This window comes from Planococcus citri, chromosome 4, assembly GCF_950023065.1.
Source record: "Planococcus citri chromosome 4, ihPlaCitr1.1, whole genome shotgun sequence".
Classification (NCBI taxonomy): Eukaryota; Metazoa; Arthropoda; class Insecta; order Hemiptera; family Pseudococcidae; genus Planococcus; species Planococcus citri.
The window spans coordinates 8,020,105-8,027,556 of record NC_088680.1 but is presented as its reverse complement, the minus strand read 5'-3'; the positions used below and the strand labels follow the sequence as shown (position 1 = coordinate 8,027,556).

The following is a 7,452-nucleotide window of genomic DNA, read 5'->3' as shown; positions in this document are numbered from 1 at the left end:
CTCTAGCTTCCGAAAAAATTCCATTCTCCAAGTTTGACTTCATTTTATCAATTAGAACAGGTTACAAGTCTCAAGTCATAAAATGTAAAATTATTATAAAATCACCTCACTTTGAGGTGTCGTCGCACCACCCCCCTTGAGGCTAGGGAGTTGGTCGATAGCTCATCTGATAGGTATTGGAGAGGAGATGAAATGATCACTGAGCTCATTTTACTCAAAATTCAATATTTCAGGAGTTTTTGACGAAAAACTGATTTTGGGGGGCTTTGATCTACTGTGGGAGGGGGGTTAGCTCGTGAGGTAGGGGCGGGGACTTTTGGTATGTTGTTCAGCATACCACCTTAGACAATATTCACCAAAAAAACCTTTGATCGCAATAATGTTTGGGTTCACCTATTTTTTTCTGCTATTTGACTGGGCTAAGTATATGATGTATGTATCTTCTTCTTCATAATTGATATTAAATAAAATTACGCAAAACCACTCATTTGTAAATCATTGGTACCTACTCTTTTCGAGAGACAATCGTTATGAATAACTTCCAGCTTCCTATTAATTTTTTCAAAATGATTCAATTTGATGATTAAAATTTTCCTCAACTCAAAAGATAATTCGGTGAAATAAAATTCAATTTTTAGAATGCATTTCAATAATAAAAAAAAAACTGTATTATTCAGCCATTCTTTAAAACTTTCAGTTCCAGAATAGGGAAGCTACATTGACCTGAGGAATACGAAGGCAAACCTCGTAGTAACGTAGTAAGATCGCAGAAAGGAGCGAAGTAGAAGAAATCTATACCTACATGAAGCAATATTTTATCTACCAATTATTTAGAATTTCTGATAAATCACGTTATCGCAGAACACAGATAACTGTTCATCTGCGCCCGATTACATACTCGACCCCAACCACTCTCATCCAGCGATATTCTACTGTTCATGGTTCCCAAAGTTGAATTTTTCAATTTCAATTATTTCAAGTCTCACATTCAAACAAATATGAAGGCTGAAAAAGATCTGAGACAATTCATGAAGAATTTCAAGCTGTAAAAGCTAATCAAGTCCTAAAATTTGACAATAATTGTCGAGAACGACTGCTTTGAAAGGGAAACTAGGTACCCTGAAAATTGAGCAGTTATGTACTCTCCAGCAGATTTTTGAGAGTCGAGCTGTCTGCAAAATTTTACCTGAGGATGTGAGGAAGCTGCAAAGTTAAAATTTACGTAATAATTATTTCAAATTTAACGTAGACCTGGTACTTCTTTTTTTATTTTATTTTCCATCGTGGAAATGTGAAAAAGAAAAAAAAAGAAAACCAAAAAGTTTTTGAGTATGTTGTCCAATTAAAAAATGAAAAAACGCTGACAAAACATCCACAGAAGAAACTAAGGAGTATCAAACTGCTCACATTTTGCCTAATTTTTTCTCTATTGTCTGAAAATATCAATCTAGAAATGAAATATAATTTCAGAAAGGGCGAAGCTACTTACTCTCCTATCACTGACCATATTTTGTCATCATTAGTAAGTAATTATTTTTACCTAAACAATACATACCTAGGTGCCGACCATAACAAATTTGTTCACAACTAAGTAGGTCTCTATCCATAGAATTACTCTGAGTAATCGCGAAGAAACATATAATCTAGGTAGTACATTTAGGTAATGTTGTTTGCAAGAAATTGCATAAAAATCTCCGGAGATTAAGCCCGGTGATGGAAATATATTGTATACATAAAAACGACATACTCTTCCAGTTCCAGACGATGATTATTGAAAATTTGAGGTTCGGTTTTACTGCGTCCTTCTTGATAACAACGATCATCTTGTGACCAAATCCATTAATTTCTCATGCTGCTGAAATTTTTTTCTGAAAAAAAAAACATCGATATGATAAATACTTACAAGCTTCAAATAAATGTAAACCTAATGTACATTAAACCATAGGTTTTTCCACCAAAGTAGATTTCACTTATAGAGGTTGATGAATTATAATTCCAGTTATGGAGGTTTTCGTTTTCCTAACACTTCCCTACCTAACCTATGTTGAAGAACAAGTAACATTTCAATTCCAGAGGTCTGCTACTCAAAACGAAATTCCACTTATATAGATTCAGTTTCCATTTACAGAGGTTCATTTAACATAGGTTTAGATAGTGAAATGCTAAGGAAACGAATTTTATTCCACTTATATAGATGGAGGTTTTCCACTTACCTACATGAGTTCCACGTATTCAAGTTTGACTGTATATGTACCAGAAGCGGACTTAATTTGGTTAGGCTTACTGAATTCGTATATGCATCATTAGTGGGCCTATGTACCTTATGGAAATATTTTCCGGAAGTTTAACCATCCGATCTGAAATCGAAAGAAAAATACAAAGATTACTCAGACATAAGGAAATTTTCCTATCCCATAGATTTGAGAATCACCAGACCAAAATTGTTGTGCCCAAGGCCCAAGGGTCTTGACTACAACATATCGAAAAATCAGCCAATATGGGATAGGGAAACTTACTTATTGATCCCCCCTTGTATATTAAAACAAAATATGTACTTACCCTTGCGAAAACGCTTTTATGACTGGAAAACAAATATTTTTAACTGTACATAATAATCTAATAGACAAAGTCGTACGTTAGTAGCAGTTTCTCTTGAACGAATGAAGACATTGGACGTCATTTAATGAATAACGTGTCCTGATAATTTTATTGCGACTTTGCGTCGTAATACATCGACTAAAGTTAGGTACCAACATACAGTTCCAAAAATCCCTAATTTCAGAAAAAAAAATCCCTTTGAGATGAAACTTGAAATTTTTCAATTTCACACTTAGTTTGGATTGAAGATTTCGTATAAAAGTGCATTAAAATACATTTTTATCTCTAAAAATGACAAGAAATCCCAAAAAAATCAGGAAATCCCCGAAAAAAATTCCCGAATTTTCTAAAATGTTGAAAAATCCTTCAATCCATTGATTATTCCCTGAGGTTGGAACACTGACTGCCGCCAGGCAACCCCAGCTGCTTCAATGGTGGGGATGAAAAGCCTTAAAATGAAATGTCAGCTTTTGGCATTTAGCTTAAAATTTCAATATTAAAACTTTTGGCTTTAGATTTCGGCTATCTCGATTTTTACGGCTTGTTTCAGCCAAACTTTCGGCTTCCAATGGCTATCCTTTACATTTTCAATTTACCTTAAAGTCGTGTGAAGTCAGACAGTCAGGTGAAGTCGCCGTCGGACAAAGATAGTTTTTTTTGTTGCGTTTCTAGTCTGTGTAGCACAGATTTTTCATCCTATCTAGTTGAAATAGGTATCACTTTGTAGAGAACACATGCAGCTATCCAGTAAGCTATTTTACATCTATAATATCATATCATTCATCAATTTACAGAAAAAGGAAATTAAAAATTGGATCTGGTACATTGATTTCATAATTAATGATAGTGGAAAAACATTCACTGCTAGAATTATTTTCTTTTTTTTCATTCCATAGAATCGCATGGGGCTTTTCTTATCAATCGACTCAATTGTATTCTACCAAAACGTTGGTTTTACCAGTTGAAAATGAAAATAAGATTCGGTCATGATTAATAAATGCAATAATAATCGTAAAAATAATGTACATCGAAATATTTTTTCATTTTTAACCCTTGAAATTAATGCTTTTGTAAATGTAAACGCTGATAAGAAAAGCCGGTCTGCTCACTAGCGCCCTCTATATGAGAAACAGGTCCGAATTCAGTCTACCTCAACATTGTACACGTTGGTTTCGCAGTGTAACCTAAATTAGCAGCACTCCAACACCACAAAAAGTAAACTGACATAACACATTTTGGAAAAACGACTTTTTTGATTTTTACTTATTTAAATGAAAAAACAAGCGTTACCAATAGATCATACAAGGAAGCCTCTTGACGAGGTGTCACACTCCGATTTGAACAGGACCACGATTTTTGAAAAGAGCATAGTCTAAACCCCCGAAAACCAAATTTTCAGCTGCCCAAGTTCATTTTTCGATTTTTGACGAATTTTTGAAAATTCAAAATCGACTGTTTTTGGCGATTTATGCTTTTTTTTTAAAAGTACGTACTTGATCAGTAAAAATGGTTAATATAAGTCCCAAAACTAATATTAATTACCCAAATCCAAACTTTACCATTTCCAGCCATTCTGGAGCCTCCAGTGCGATTTTTCAATTTCTCCAGAATTTTGAATTTGCTCCAGAAGGCGTGAATATGCAGTTGGGCAGCTAAAAATCGAGTTGTGTATTATACTCGACCTGTTTAACAAGTTTATCTACATACATTTGAGCTGATTTTGGGAGTGACATCTCAAGAGTGATTTTTTGATCAGCTTTTTTCAAAATTAAAAAATCCAAAAAATCAAAAGTTTCCCGTTTGTGTGGAAACTTTCGAAATTCACGCGAATCGCTGTATTTTGTCCTAAACAACCCCCCATTCAAATTTCACTATTTCCAGCCATTCTGGAGCCTACAGCGTGATTTTTTAATTTCTCCAGAATTTTTAATTTGCTCCAGAAGGCGTGAATATGAAGTTGGGCAGCTAAAAATCGAGTTGTGTATATTACACTCGACCTGTTTAACAAGTTTATCCACATTTTAGCCCATTTTGAGAGTGACACCTCAAATGTGGAAATTTTTGAAACTCACGCGAATCGCTATATTTTATCCAAAACTAACCCTTCAAATCCAAATTTCACAATTTCCAGCCATTCTGGAGCCTCCAACGCGATTTTAAATTTTTCCAGAATTTTGAATTTGCTCCAGAAGGCGTGAATATGCAGTTGGGCAGCTAAAAATCGAGTTGTGTATTATACTCAACCTGTTTAACGAGTTTATCTACATTTGAGCTGATTTTGGGAGTGACACCTCAAGAGTGATTTTTTGATCAGCTTTTTTCAAAATTAAAAAATCCAAAAAATCTAGTTTCCCGTTTGTGTGGAAATTTTCGAAATTCACGCGAATCGCTGTATTTTGTCCAAAACTAACCCCCCAAATCCAAATTTCACCATTTCCAGCCATTCTGGAGCCTCCAGTGCGATTTTTCAATTTCTCCAGAATTTTGAATTTGCTCCAGAAGGCGTGAATATGCAGTTGGGCAGCTAAAAATCGAGTTGTGTATTATACTCGACCTGTTTAACAAGTTTATCTACATTTGAGCTGATTTTGGGAGTGACATCTCAAGAGTGATGTTTTGATCAGTTTTTTTCAAAATTAAAAAATCAAAAAAATCAAAAGATAGCCGTTTATGAAGAAATGTTTTAAGTTCGTGCGAATCGCTGTATTTCTTCAAGAACTAACCCATGGAACGCAAATCCCAACATTTCCAGCCGTTTTGGAGTCTCCAGCGCAATTTTAATTTTCTCCAGAATTTTGAATTTGCTCCAGAAGGCGTGAATATGCAATTGGACAGCTTATGATAGCTAAAAATCGAGTTGTGTATTATACTCGACTTGTTTAACGAGTTAACTACATTTGAGCTGATTTTGGGAGTGACACCTCAAGAGTGATTTTTTGATCAGCTTTTTTCAAAATTGAAAAATCCAAAAAATCAAAAGATAACAGATTGTGTGGAAATTTTTGAAATTTGTCCGAATCGCTGTATTTCTTCAAGAATTAACCCCCGGAGCGCAAATTCTACCATTTCCAGCCGTTTAGGAGCGAGAGTGATATTTCAAAAAACCACTTTTGAGGTGTCACTCTCAAAATCGGCTCAAATGTGGATAAACTCGTTAAACAGGTCGAGTGTAATATACAACTTGATTTTTAGCTGCCCAACTTCTTTTTTTGCGCCTTCTGGAGCAAATTGAAAATCACGCTGGAAGCTCCAGAATGGCTGGAAATGGTAAAATTTGGATTTGGTGGGTTAGTTTTTGACAAAATACAGCGATTCGAGTGAATTTCAAAAATTTCCTCACAAACGGGAAACTTCTGATTTTTTTGATTTTTTAATTTTGAAAAAAGCTGGTCAAAAAGCCACTTTTGAGGTGTCACTCTCAAAAGCGGCTCAAATGTGGATAAACTTGTTAAACACGTCGAGTGTAATATACACAACTCGATTTTTAGCTGCCCAACTTCATATTCACGCCTTGTGGGCCAAATTAAAAATTCTGGAGAAATTGAAAAATCGCGCTGGAGGCTCCAGAATGGCTGGAAATGGTGAAATTTGGATTTGAGTAATTAATATTAGTTTTGGGACTTATTTTGACCATTTTTATTGATCAAGTACCTACTTTTTTTTTTAAAAAAAAGCATAAATCGCCAAAAAGAGTCAATTTTGAATTTTCAAAAATTCGCCAAAAATCGAAAAATGAGCTTGGGCAACTGAAAATTTGGTTTTGGGGGTTTTAGACTATGATATTTCCAAAAATCGCGGTGCCGTTCAAATCGGAGTGTGACGCCTCAAGAGGTTCCCTTGTTAGTCAACTCGAATTCAATATCTAATGAAAGAATGAGACAAAAATACGAGTATTTCGATTAAGACCGATTTCTTCCAGTATTTTGGCGATAAAAAGTAACGAAAAGAATAAAGTGCTATATACTTACGGAAAAACTGCATGCCTCGTAAATTAATAGGTACCTATTTTTGGAAGGTTGAACATACAGGGTGCCCAGAAATATCGTGAACCCCAAAGAAAGTTGTTTATTAAAAATATAGGTTGGCAACGTGAAAAAAGATGCATATGATTGGTGAAATGTTATCACCTCAGTCCAACAACCAATCATGCGCCATCATTATTATCATTCGCCATGATTAACTGAAACATATTTAGCAGAAAACTTTTTCTAGGGGTTCACGATATTTCTGGGCACCTTGTAGGTGTATTACAACCTACAAGTATAAAACACGATACTAACGTCAATTTTTGCTACTGGAGTACTGGTAGGTATATAACAGGTTGAAGGAAAAGTGATGTCGTGATAAAATGATTTGTGGTAATTTCTGCATGAAACCGGTTACCGGCTCTCGTCTCTCGATTTGGCATGTACATAAATTGTCAAGTAGTTGTGACATCGTAGTTCATCATGGGATACGGGGAGACAGTCAGAGCGCTCCATGTCGGCAATCTAAGATTCATTATTTTGAATTTTTTGCAAAAATTTTTTAAAATTTCCCAAATTTGACAAATTTTTTGATTTTTTTAAAAATATGTGTTTTTTAAGAGAGTACATTTTGATCCTTTAACGAACTCAAACCTCTGAAGTGATGGGAGCTCAAATTTTATATTCCTGGCGCAGAACCCGCTCCTCTCTCCAGTCAAAATGTGACGTTCCTGGTCATTTTTTTTTTTTACCTACTTAGAATACCTAAGATTTAATTATGTATCACTGAAGCTATATTTCATCGAAATACAGCGCCAGTTAACCAGATCACATCTTATTTTGAAACATCAGCCTCATATTTCTCGTACACCCTCTCGTGGCTCATTCA

The 7,452-nt window shown here is 34.9% G+C and overlaps 1 long non-coding RNA gene across 1 annotated transcript; it reads right to left on the bottom strand.

Annotated features, from left to right (window-relative positions):
* Positions 1-1,352: 1,352 nt before the first annotated feature.
* LOC135845379 (uncharacterized) lies at positions 1,353-2,682 on the bottom strand. The gene is made up of 3 exons (XR_010558745.1): positions 2,560-2,682; positions 2,214-2,357; positions 1,353-1,868 (listed from the first exon to the last, which is right to left on the bottom strand). It is a non-coding gene; the product is annotated as an uncharacterized LOC135845379 (long non-coding RNA).
* Between the last annotated feature and the right edge of the window lie 4,770 nt (positions 2,683-7,452).